The following is a 14166-nucleotide window of genomic DNA, read 5'->3' as shown; positions in this document are numbered from 1 at the left end:
TCGTTAAAAGTGCAAATTCACCAAACAAGGTCGTAGCGGTACATTTTCCGCATCGGACATAGTGAGCCTTCCAACAATACGTCCAACAATGGTTCCAGTTTATTGCTATTGTGTGTTTGTATTTGTGTTTGTGATACCGAGAACTAGAGCAGCTCACGTAATACTGTATAGCTGTCGCAGTGTAAGTGTGCGGTCACCCACACAATAACGTCTTGAGCGTAGGTTGTTACAAACGTTGTTCACTAGATGGTGCATTTCTTTTATTCTTGTTGGAAAATAAGTTGATTTATTGCAACGAACTATTTGTCACTTTTTCAAGTACAGCCATTCTTTTGTTGCGGACGTGACAGTTACACACCTTCTCATTAGAATAAAAATTAAAGTTTTTTTTTTTTCTATAAATATTTAATACCAAGCAGATAGACAAATGTGTATACAATTTTCATCCTGAATATAAAATACATAACATTATTTGTTTTTAATGCCATATCTAATAGAGTTGGTGTTACGGACGTGACGTGAAAAGCACCTAGGTTCTGACATAGTATGACAACTGTTTTAAAGTCTGTTAATTATTTGAGAAATATGCAATTTAAAATTATCTGTGATAGTCTTAAGAAAATTTCCTACTGGGAAACATTAATGTCTAATCAGAAAACATTGGAAATAAAAAATAAAAAAATGTAAACATTGTTACGGACGTGACTGGGGTTTGTTATACGGACGTGACAATAAAGTAAAATTTCTCATTAAAAAACCATTTATTTTGACACAATGCACACTTTAACATATATTATATTGTAATAATATAATTAATAATAATAATAATCATGTAATATATGTGTGTGAGGGCTAAAATCGCCATGGGCGAGAGAAAAAAATCACCGTTGAGTGGTGAAAAAACTTTACCTGATCTAAAACCTGAATAAATGTAAAAAAATTACAAGAAGAATATTACTGACTAGTCAGTAACAATAAAATAATAATAATAAATAAAATAATGACTAAATTGTCTTAGTGACAGAGCTTGACAAAAGTCCAAGTCCTAAACTTTTACAGAGCAACATCATTTTTAAACTGGTAAAGAATTCTACCTCCCTTGGTAATTATATCAGTTTAGGCAAAATGCCAACGATCTGGTCACAAGATATAAAGCTTATGTCATTTTCATTAGGCTTAAACGTAGATTTGCCTCCATAAGGTTCCATAAACATAACTTCAATTTCACGATCAGGCTGTGTACTTCTCCTTGAGTTACTGCCACAAAATTCAAAGTCTTTTTACCCGTGGTAAATGAGACGACAAGGTACACATCCAGCTTCAATTCATCAAATGTGTATGGAGCAGGTTTCGTTGTATTTTCTTCTTCTTCTTTAGAGCTGTCCTCAGAGTCAGTATACACATCCTTAAACCTATAGAAGCGGTCATGATCTTTTGTTAGAGTCATTGAACTAGAAGGGTTGTCTTCTTCTTCACTTGAAGGTTCATCACTTAAAGATTCTTCTACAATTGGAACTTTTAACATCAAATCAACCGATGTCTTACCAATGAGCATGTAGTTATCGTCATACCCCTGAAAGTGATGCATAGATTGTATTTTAGGTACTCAATCAGGTTGTCCCATCTTTTAGTGAGGAGTGTTGCAACTGAATCTACTTCAGCCTGTGGGACAAATAAAATGACAGTCTCTTTGCACTTTACTTTGGCTGTCTCATAAAAATCATAAGGCGTGCTCACAAAACATTGCCTCCCTTGAACTTCCCTCCAGACAGTTCTCTTGACAGAACCTCCCACCTCCATCAACTGCCCCTTTGCCGTGCCCCGAAGCAAAAAAATTCCACTCCAACGTAACTCCAAAATCTTTCTCAGCGTAGCAGACAATTGCGACATTATACCGGCTCTTAAATTGGCCTGCACAGTTGTCTGAAAAAACAATCAACTTATTTACTTGTGGAACTACTTCCTTAAATTTAAACTATAATTGCCTTCATAAAAGCAAACACTGAGTTTTTGCTGTGTTTCAAGTCATCACTTATGACAGCAAAACTGTATACTTTGTCATTGTGCCAAATACAACAGGTAAATATTGTAGTTTGGTTATGAGCCCAGTGAGCGCTTTGAATTTCATCCTGTTGGATGATCGAATAATTTTCTGCAAAGTCTACTTGCATTACAGCACTTTTGGGGTTCTTGGTCAAAGATTTTTTACACTTCTCAAAGTATTGTGCCTGTACTCTTTTAAATATATGTGTGCGTCTTAAATGCAGCTAGTTGACTGTTTAATGTTAAAACCATCCTCTTCAACGTTGGTAGTATTTTCTACCAACTTAGGTCTATTATTTACTGTTTTCCACTCCTTCCACTTGAGCCTTTTATTCATATCAACATCAGAACTCAGCAGAGTCTCTAATTTTTTTGAATACAGTTCTCGCATTCATTTGTCATACAGGTCACTGATTCTGTATCACAACAAACTGACCCTAAAAGCTCATTATGAGTTTTTGGGAATGCAGGATGAAATTTAGATATTGGTTCAATCAAGAACGAGAAGTTGGCGTGTTTAATGCAAACACATACTGTATGGGGCATCTCACTTAAGGGCAGGATGTGTTTAGGCCGCAAGCTATAAAACTTAGATTTTGAAATCTTCTCGTCTGGATGCGAACTTTTAAACTGTTCATAAGCCTCTCTAATTCCCATAAACCATATGGCGCGAATTTGGATCAGGCCCCGTTTCCCAGTAAGAGGGTCCTTTAACAGATTTGATATCCCTTTTTTCCTGGAGCCTGACGGCTAATCTCATCATTGTTAAAAAATTCAATCACGCTCTGTTTGCACTCTTCTGATAGTTGTCTTGATCCAGATTTTCTTGTTTTAAAAATAATTTTTAACTATCTCAGGACCAAGGTTTTCATACATTAAACGCTTAAAAAACTGCACGTTTTTTTGACGGACTCTTAGGAAACAAAGCTTTTACCTTCTTCACAGCCTTTCCTAGGGTTCTTGGACTTTTGTAAGAGCCAAGATCAGACCCAGAGACTTCAACATTAACATTTTTCTTTCTCAACCTGCAACGACGCTGTCTTTCCCTATCTTTTTCCCTTTTTAGGAGTAAAAGTTTATTATCACCATGTAAAATCTTCTTTTTCCTTAGCTCTGACGGCTCTCTTACGCAACTTATCTTTCTCAAGATGCTCTTGCCACTTAGTTGGATTTTCCTTCTTCTTCGCTCTGCATTTGGCAACACGATCTCTACTCGACATTTTCTGGAAAAAATAAAACAGGTTATATTAGTTTAAATAACCACTCCAAAAAACTATAAGTTTAAGACTATAACATAACTAGAAAATGTAACCTCTTTGTAATCAGTAGGCCTAAGCGGTGATCACATCTGCCCACTTCATCCAGTTGCGGTTGTGGGTATGTCCAGTAACTCAGTAACTGGCGAATAGGAATGCCCAATGAAGACAAGTGAAGGTTTAACCTTTACTGTTGTTTAGAATCCATTAAAATTACAAATACTGTAGGCTATCTAAGGGTTTGATATCACCACTCACCCACAACCTTTAATTATATTGGCATATTTACTCAAACGAAGTTTAATGTTTAGCACACATTTTTTTAAGGTTGGAAACACAAGGCACCATGTAAGCCTAGGCTACTGAAATCACTGCAAGGTACAAAAACAAACTTCAAGTAGGCCTATAGGTTTTAAAAGCACACACAAGCTGTTAAACACTGCCTTTTCCATATCAGACAAGATAGTATCGTGTTTAACAGTACGAGATGTCACGTCTGTAACACTTATTTTTTGTCGAAAATATTTTTATTCATTCACATAAAGACTACCAATTAATTAAAAAAGGTACACTCCTAACTTTTATAAAATTTCATGTTGATTAACCAACTATTACAATTGGTATTTAAACTTTTAGTAGTTTTTTGTTACGGACGTGACATCAAGAATTGATTTTTGTATTAGTTAAAAAAACCAGCAAAAACTTACCAAATCAAAATGAAAATTTCCCCAGTTGAAGAGAAAACTTCAATCTTCTTGAACATAACCTCAATTTGTTTGGAGGGAAACTATTAACAATGTATCAGCTGTCCAAAAAAAAACATATGTTTGGTTACATCTAGCCAGTAAGAAAGCTACAACTTCAAAGCTAAAGAAAATGACAAAATAATTTTTTTTAATGCAAAATATTATCAGTTCTACTTTTATTAGATGTTTTGAAAGGCTTTATTAACGGTTATATTAGGAAATTCAGTAATTAATTTTTATACCCTTAGGTGTATGTTTGAAAAGAATGGGCTGAGTACTAAAATGATGACAACCCAAGGACACTTTTTCAGTATTTCTGTTGATATATTTAGCCGTCCCCGAGTAATGTTTGATTTTATATTTCGAAATCTTTTTAATTTACCATGTTTTAGTTTTAAAATGTGCGATTTTGTTAACTTTATACTAATGTGTATGTGTTATTTTCAGGTTTGTGTGGAGTGCAAACTGTAGACTAGAGTTATACGGTAAGCCATAGTTATAAGCCCTCGTGGCCATGTACTCTAGTCATTTTATTCTGCCATTCTGACTTTTTACAATGTCCTTTGATGAAACATGATTTTCCTTTGAAATATCTTCAATATTTACCGTTATTTAGTTGTATTTTATATATTATATATTTTCTTAACCTTGTTACTCGTTATTGGTTAATATAAGTTACATCTGATGTTCTTAGAACTAAATTTTTGGCGGATTAATAAGCTAATTGGCACGCGTATTAATTTTTTTCTCTCGTGAACTTGGTAGCTGCCGTTTCTGCTGCCGAGTAACATCTCGCGCGCCTTGTCCGTAAATAAAATTTCTCTGAGTTTGTTTTTAAACTATGAGTACAACTTCTAATTTACTAATCTTTACTTTTTCCGACTACAGCTGCAGTGTCGAGACAAGATGTTGACGCCCGCGCTCGTGAGTCGATATCAACGTAAAGGGAAGACAATTTTAAAGTTTTAAATAATTATTAATTTTGTATGCAAAATTCCCATTTATTTGAACCATTAGGCCCACGCCCACGATATCATTTAGTTTTTTATCACTCTATTTGGCAGCAACGTAGCAATACATTATTTTATTTTTAACATCTCGAAGTGGTGCTTTTATGTTTATTTGCCATAATTAAACATATAAGTAAACTTTGAAAATCGAATATTCATTACTTCGACCTCAGCGGTATCCAACCCCATGTGTTTCATCCATTCGGTACAAATGTTCGATTAAATTTACTTTGCAAAAATTTAAAACATCTTAATGTATGCCTGAAGAAAGACCTGAAGATTTCTAAGTGTGTATATCATCATTCGCCAAACCAATATTTCGATTTTATAGCAGTCGTTATATTTAAACTTGGCAGTGTTGTTTTTCTTAAATAAATCAAATTACGTGGTATGTTATTAACGCGTGAGTGTATTCGGTACTAAACAGTAGTATGCTCAGTGTTCTAGCAAACCGCACAGCGTATTATGTTGACTCCTGCAGCACAACTAGCTCTCGTCAAAGAATCTAATGAACTTAGCAAATAGTTATGTTAAATTATGATGGAACTGCATTCACGTGCTCGTTTTCTTACAGTCATATCGTTTATACCGGATAAGGCAAAAGTATGGATACCGTACAAACATTTAAACGACTGCACGCAGCAGTCGTTTCGTATATTTTTTTCGTATATTTCGTATATTTTATAACTCCGTAAGTTATAATACTGCACTTTCTGTAGTACCATAAAAATTTTGCTCCTACCACAAAACTTCCGTGAGGGTTCCTGAATTTCTTGAAATGTGCTACTCGTAATTTCAAAGTCATTATATAGAATCAACAGCAAAAAACAGAAGTTTTTGTCTCGACACAGTAAACAATTCTGAAATTAAAATTGATCTTTGTTGGAAATATAATTGTTTGTAAACAAATGAGTGGAAAAAATTAAACCTTAAAATGTTCATATATTTATTTCCATTAAGCATGCCTAATACAAATTACCCTTCATGCAAATGATGAGAAATATTTATTGTGAAAATCTGAAATGTATTTGAAAGAGCTAATTAACTTAAACTTCATCTATTGGAACGCTTTATTGTAAACGGATTTCGTATATTTTATACATACTTGTAGCCCAATGTGTAATTCTGTTTCAAGTAAGTTAATTGGTGTACAGCATATGGTAAGCCTGTGTAAAGTTTTGTTGTCATCGGACTTGGGTCTCCTTGAAGTGATCACAGAGGCGATATGACGTCACTGAGACGATTGTGGTGACAGCTACAGTTAGCACAAGACGCAGACATCCGCCTGTCCGTTACCGTCAAGTTTAGCCGCTACGCTGATTAGAACCAATACGCTGAAATGTTGCGTAACTCTTGAGTTGATGCCCTCTCCGGCCTGGACCTTGCACCGGGCCGCACGCGCCGCCGCGCTGTCTGTATTAGCATCGCATTAGTATCTTGGCACATTCCTCGTGGATTTCTCAAAACTGACACAAATAACTCAGATAATTGATAAGTTTCGAAACAAATTTCTTTGAATTAGATTCTAATTATGGTTTGTTGTTGGTAAATCGGACTATTTCTCAATCGTGTTCTTTTGCAGCTATGGAAATATTATTGACTATGAATGTGTGACGTCGGGAAAATTGTCAGGATAAAGGTCTAAAAAGATCTGACATTAATTTGGTCGAAGGATTGAAGGTTTAAAGGGTTAATATATCAATAAGTAAGTAGGCAACTAATAACTCACTGTTGAAGAATATTGATTGAATTTTAAAAATATGTTATTTATAGTTTTTTTTTAAATAATACGTGTTTCTTTCCTGTGGTAATCAGTACTTTCGGTTTATCTTTATGTGTTTTCGATTTGAAAGTGTACGAGTTTGGTGAAATTCGTTCAATATTCAAAAGACGTATTTAATATTTTATTCAGTTTTTTATCATTATGCTTTTATAGTGCTACGCCTGTCTGTTTGCACAAAACCGTGGTCCACCAGTTAGTTAGCAAGTGGCAAACGTACATAAATTCACAATGAAAATTAAATGTACTTCGAGATTAAGCTTTGTTTCGGATATTAAATACTAATATGCTTTTTGTAATTTAATCATTAGTCTGTTCTACAATTTTAGTGAGCACATATCTTCTACACCCCATATTCGCGAATAGTGAAGTTCAAACGTACAGAACCTACACGCAAATCGAGGGCGAGGCGGCGATCTGAGGTAGCATTCTTTACCGTTAACACCGTCAGTGTTGCAGCCATGATGTTCTCCGCCATTCTGTCTGAGATAGTTCTCGTTTGTCACTCTGGAGTATTTTCAACCAAGAATCTCTAATCTAGTGTGGACTGGTTACCCTACTTTCAGATTATATCTCTGTTCTTCTACCCTGCAAGTTTTTAGGAGTTTTGACTTTCTGGATGGTTCATTTGATACGTCTGGATAGTAAATGGCCAATCATCAGTTGGCATCAGATCTTCCATGGTGTTCTGCATCCAGTTAACATCTCTAGTAGAATGAGGTTATTCCTAGCCTTTATTTCAGAATTCTCCCAACACAGCTGCTTCTTGACGTTCTCTATACTAACCTTTCCAGATATTATTCGAATTTTAACTTCTTTTATGCATAATTAAATAAGAAGTAATATAATTTGCAACGATGAATATTTTTACCTCTTTTAAACAATCTCTCCAGTAATGTTGAAGTAAACATTGTAACTTCATCATGCTTGATCATTAAAAAAGAATACATATTTTCAATAATTGTTAAATCCGACAAAGGCAGTTTCCAAAATTTTGAAATGGTCTTCATTTCGCTGTATGCAAATTTAGATATCTCAGTTAAGTAGCGGAACGGAAATGTGAAATACAAGTGAGAGATCTGACTTTGGCCCAAGGGGTGGCCATGAGACATGCAAGGTTGTTAACATTTCAGTGTTGGAGATGTTCTCGGCGGGTCATCAGTTAGACAATGTACAGTGTAAAGAAGTGAGAGCCAACGGAGTGTACAAACAAACCGACAGTCCATTAGGTGCGGGGGTGTCTCTGGTGGGGAGAGGGGGGCGTTGATAACACGCTACGGCTCGTTCCCTCCCCTGTATTTCGCTCCTGCTGCCTGAAATATCGTTCAGGCTGAACATTTAAAATGTCCGCTTTCGAACCGTTATGTATGTGAAAATAAATGTCACAATTGAAGAGGAGGGGCGCTACCTTAGATATGTGTAGGAATCTTAATATCGGAAAGAATATGCTTCACCAAAGTGTTGCCATATGTCGAAATTGCTATACGATGATAACAGTATATATGGTTGTTTTAATTTTTGGCATAATAATAATAACCATAATAGGCGAAAACGTGGTTGTAATTGTTTCTAGATTTTTGTAAGATGTTAAATTTTGTGAGATACTACAGTACGTTAAGTATAAAATTCTGCTAGATTTTCTGTGTTAATTCTAACACAATTTGAGTGAAAATATAGACAATATTATTCGTATCGCATAGGTCATCGGCATAATTTACTTGACCCATGTATTAATAACGCATAAAACATAATTCATGGAAGTAAGTCGACCCCAAATATATGTAGTGTGTCACAATCTGCTTTTTTCATCATGAGATATATTTACGAATCGGAGATAAGGTTAGCAAGTTCTCTCCGCTAATAATTCTCTAAAAGGATATTATAACTCAAAATGTTCTACATGTATAAATGGTAGCTCATAAATGTATTCTAAATTACAAACTAATCAACTTCATACTATGAACATTTACTTTTTTTATTAAATCATTCATATGAAACTAAATGTTTATTTATCACAGTTTTATAACGGAATGTTTTAAAAACAATGGGCTGTATTATCCAAGGAAAGAAAATATAAATTTTCAAAGACACACATAGGTTAAATTAGTAGTGTAGTACGTCTCTTATAACTGTCTTTTTCATTCATTCAACTAACGTACGTTCATTCTAAATTCATCTTCCAAGGACCGCAAAAACCGCGGTCGTAACATATTATATATGCATTAAAAATAATGTTTTAATATCAAAACATATATGAGTACATTATTATAATTATTTCCTACAGAGAGAGTGTTTTAACCTGTACTGTATTATGTTTTGGGCTGTAGTGTATCATCCCAAAATCTCTCCATACGTTCACTGCACTGTTTTTACGTTCGACTGATAATTGATTCTACATATGACGGTGCAGCGTCTGGAATCTGATGCTGTCACTGAAATATGTCTTATGTCGAAACATTATAGATCGACATAAAACTGTTATATCTCTCATGTCAAAACTACATAAAGATCTTCGCCGCCGGCTATTTTTGGATCTCTTCACACGAATATCTCTCCATATTCCAACAGTCAAGTCTGTGACAGCATGTCAGATCCAGACGCTGCAGTAAGATGCAGGTGAACTTGAGCAAAATCCAACATTCACACATTTGATTCTAGTTTTATTTTTCCGTTTTATATACCACCATATATATTTCTTAATAATGTTTGAATTTAACTCGGTTTTTTTATGTCATCATCTGTAATTTTAGATGTTAATTGTCTTCTGTTTCTTTTATTCATTCACACATATGAAAGATATACATATTTTACTTATTTTTATTGAGATGATTAGATTTAATCGAAATGTTTCTAATATATGTTCTCATTTGTCGTACGTAGTTATTTAGAAACGGTTTATTAGTTTCTAAAATTGCGTGGTGATTTTGAAGTGTAACAAACAATCGTCTCGGCGACGCGACGATCAGATAAACCGTATGTTTAAGTAAATTGGGCGGAGAAGCTCCACCACACATTTCAATTATTCTAGGTCTTCGCGCGGTCCGACGACAGGATACTCTTTTAATTAAACAGAAAAAGAATGGTTTCCACATTCTCGGGGAAGCGCTGGAAGCGCTCTCTGGTGTAATTAAACCCAGGATAAACACGCCCGAGCTGAGTTGTTTTTGGAAATTTAATCGTATTCCTTGAATTCTTCCTCATGCTGTCTTTCCTTTTTTAATGCGCGGGTATGTGATTTTTATAGCTTTTCTGTAAATTTCCGGTTAATAATTTACACTTTCTTAAAAAACTGAAATAGTATACTACTTCTGCTTGATGACGTATTAATACGAGTTAATTGCGTACTGAGAACATTGAATGTAACGTACGATCTTCTATTTTCAATCCATTTCCACAAATGCGCAACACCGAGTAGTAAATGCATGCCTTACAACTTATTAACCTAAGAAATAATTGTACATAAGTGGAGTTTAGAAACTCTAAATCTTATTTATTACATTTCAGAATCTTTATTTGAGAGGTTGATATGTTTGTTTAATCATAAGCGTAATCCAAAGAAAACTTATGGAAGACCTTGGACATTAAAACGATATAATATGGTACTTGGATACACTTGGCTTAGTCTGTGGACGTTACTCATTTCAATAAAGGGATGCCAGGTGAATAAATCCGATAGGTCTAATATTACAGTACACGACCAGCACGTCTTTACTGGGTTCCTTGTATATCTTGTCCGACCTAAATAGCACAGAGAGATGTCCCACTGGCTACGGCACGTGTAGACTTACAATTCGGCAGAATCTGCGCCCGAGGGCGTATAATGGTGCAATCTCGGCCTACTGTGTTATCGTCGCCAGGCTAGACGTCACGCCCCATTCTCCACTGTGAACCGTTTACAGATCCGAATTGTTGTTTTCTTCGAGGCTCTTTGAGCCCACGGACCTCATCGTCACCACGTCGTTATGTCGGCCTAATGCGTGCACAGGAAAACAATAAGAGAAGCACTGTGGGGAAAGTCGATGAAGGCCAGAACCTGTAATGGTTCTGATCAGAGTGATGCTTAGACTGTTTGTCGGTGGATCGATTCTCCCTGAACTGCACATGCTATCTTTGTCCATTTAGAACTAATATATCTCTTATAATCTATGTTACACCATCGTGTAAATCTATATTGCACCATCGTGTAAAACATAGAGTGGAGGTTATTTAGAGAGAATTTTCTGGGAATGGGAGATTGTTTGCGTATCAAAGGGAGATTTCGTTATTATGGTTACCTGATAAGATAGCTCGTGCCCTATGTGGCCTTGAGCTAGCTGAGGGCAGAGCGGGGGTAATGATAGAACAAGGGCACGAGCCCGGCTAGAGTTAGTAGTGTGTGGTCCACCACTGCCACCGCACCTCGATTCGCAACAGCGCCGCACTACCGTACAGTATAATCTAGCCATAGTTTGTCTCCACTACTTTACCCGTATTGTTTCTTAGTAATACACAATCATGTCAATTTAGATTTCAAATAATTATGTTCTAGTTTGATTGACTAAATTATTATAAAAGTGCATGTTTTTTAAGCATACGTAATTTTGTTAGCGCTGTTTGGAAACTTGTTCAAAGTTTACGTTAAAAGCCAGATTTTAGTTTTATTTTTACAACCATAATACAATATGTTCAAAAATTCCCATTTTGCTATAAAATGCTCACAAAAAAGATACGTCTAAATTATGATGTAAATAAAATGAAAAAAATATCATATAATAATCGTGTTTGCAGGTGGTTTAACGTTTACTAACACACCAAGTTTCTGATCCAGTATGAAATTTCACATGTAAGTGGAATTGGTTCGGCAGCTAAGATTAATTAACTTTTCTAATTAAAACATCAAAAGAGGAACTGGCAAAGGGAGAGAGGTAAATGTGCTATCCTGAAACACGTCTTGTTTATAACTCCTTTTTAGATTTATTTCTGGACTTGACAGAAATGCTCAAACATTTTTTGGATAGACTTTTACAAGGATACTAAGTTTTATATATATATCACTTCGTCTGGAGTTTTATTATATTTTTTATTGCTTTTGTCACTTTTATAGTCTTTACATAACTATTCCAATGGCGTAAATTACTTCGAAGAAAATTCAACTCTGAACTTTAAGGAAAGTAATTAAGCTCCGTAAAACCATGATGTAAATAGTAATTATCATGTTTTACCACAAGGCAAAACCATAATTTTAAAACTAAACAAACACATACTGTTATGTACTTCGTTCTAACACTCATTGCTACCTCATCATTTTGAACATCAAGCAATAACCCTATATACAGTTTTATATCGTTCAATTCCATAAATAATTATTCTTTCAAATTGAACATTCAGATTAGAAAATGTCACTGATATTCTTCCTAGATTTTGATTATTCGTTTTGATATTTAGTGTGATCTAAAGTGTTATTATGATTGTTAATGTTCATAACTAATGTTGTGAATGTTAAAGTACACATTATATACATTAGTGTACTTTAATTTAGTTACTACTCATATTTATTTGTAGTACCTAGCAATTCTTCGAGTGTTTATGCAATGAATAAGCAGTTTAAAATTTAAGATAGGAGAACACTCTATATAAATTTAATATCAGATTACCTTAATCTTTCTTTTAAAATTCTATATTTTATGGTCAGTTTATGAAAGCAAATATAAAGAATATAGGAAAGTATCGTTTGCTAATCTGATAGGCATTTTAAGTGATTTCATCTACCATAAGAAATACTTGTTTCAGTAACCTTGACGTTCCATCTTTCCCTTCAAGATCTGCTAATGTTCCTTCAGATCTATGTGTACAATTCAAAAGACTAATTTAAGACCTGTCACGTTATGAGTTGTGCCTATTGCGTTGTCTATGGAGTGGCAGCTGTCAACGTTAAATCCTGTAAGAAACTTTGACATACGGCAACTTCCTTTTGTGTTAGTGACGTTGAATCTTGGTTAGGGCCTACATCTAATCTAGCTCTGGGCCCTACAACATCTCGATTTGATATAAAATATATCTGTACTCAGCAATGATAATTATTATAAATATTACTTACTTTCAATCAATGTATTATAGATTATTATACATAGTGTCCCGTAACTATCTGGACAAAAGTATATACATACATCAAAATATGGGTCTCCGGTGCTTAGTTTCCCCTCTGAATGTATTTTTCCAGAACAATTAATATTTTAAAAAGTAGTAAATTAAATTCAACCATATTTACCAACTTTTCAAAGTAGTCAAGTATCTGGGCGTAATCCTGGATGAGAAGTTGACAATGGCTCTTGGGTCCTGCAAGAGACTCTTTGGACTTAAATGGGTTTGAAAGCCAAAATGATTTATTGGATATATGAAACCATTAAAAAACCAATGGTCACATATGCTGCATAAGTGTGATGGCCGAAAGTAGAACAAAAAAAAAACAGCTACCAAGAGGCTACAGAGTCTTCAAAGGCTAGCTTGCGTAAGCATCACAGGAGCGATGAGCTCCTGTCGAACCCTGGCACTTGGAAGTAGTACTGGGATACACTCCAGTGGGGCAGAAGGTGATGAGGACAGCCGCTCTAAGCGCAATGAAGCTTCTATGTACAGAGGTAACAAAGACTATCTCCTCAGAACATGAAAATAACCCAGGAATTTCCTGAGGCTGAAATGCTAACCAACGTGTCAGAAGCAATCGTTTGACAAATCATATACAGTCTCTAATGAAGAAAGATAGAAATGGATTAAAAAGGAGGCCTATCCTAAAAAAGGAGTCCATACGTTTTACACAGATGGTTCACGCCCTGACTCCAGAGCGGGATTGGGAATTTACGGACCAGGAGTTAACTTAGCAGTGCCCCTGGGAAAACACGCCACGGTCTTCCAAGCGGGAGTCATGGAAATATAATCATGCGCCAGAAGACTCATACAAGTAAGGCAAAGAGGGGAAAAATACCTAATACTTTCTGACTGCCAGACTGCACTGAAGGCACTTGAAAGCTAGTCTTTTGATTCGAAAGCATTCTGGGAATACAAGAATGCTCTGGTAGCACTGGCTATGAAAAATAGAGTAACACTCGGTTGGATGCCGGGCCATGGTGGTAATGAAAAAGCAGATACCATCGCTAAAAAGGGAGCGGAGTCCAGTATGGTGGGGCCAGAGCCAGGTTGCGGGATAGCTTTCTCCTACAGCAAAACTCTTGTAAACGATTTGGAAAAGAGGACAAAATACTTTAATTGTAGTAGGGCCTCAGGATTTAGGCAATCAAAAACGTGTATCTCTCCTTGTGCCAAAGGGTGGGCATCTTTCCTATATCAGAGTAAGG

At 35.4% G+C, this 14166-nt stretch overlaps 1 protein-coding gene across 2 annotated transcripts in view; it reads left to right on the top strand.

Moving 5' to 3' along the window:
* The window catches only part of LOC124359811 (mannosyl-oligosaccharide 1,2-alpha-mannosidase IA), a 235170-nt gene that overhangs the window by 170653 nt on the left and 50351 nt on the right, over nt 1-14166 (top strand). Inside the window, exon 1 of one of the 2 annotated variants that reach the window (XM_046812859.1) lies at nt 10920-11260. The exons of the other annotated variant lie outside the window; for it this stretch is intronic. The gene's annotated coding sequence lies outside the window, so the exon portion shown is untranslated. Of the gene's footprint in view, nt 1-10919; nt 11261-14166 lie in introns of those variants that run through there. 2 annotated transcript variants of the gene reach the window in all.

This window comes from Homalodisca vitripennis, chromosome 4 (assembly GCF_021130785.1).
Source record: "Homalodisca vitripennis isolate AUS2020 chromosome 4, UT_GWSS_2.1, whole genome shotgun sequence".
NCBI classification, from domain to species: domain Eukaryota; kingdom Metazoa; phylum Arthropoda; class Insecta; order Hemiptera; family Cicadellidae; genus Homalodisca; species Homalodisca vitripennis.
This window is presented reverse-complemented; position numbering and strand designations above follow the sequence as displayed.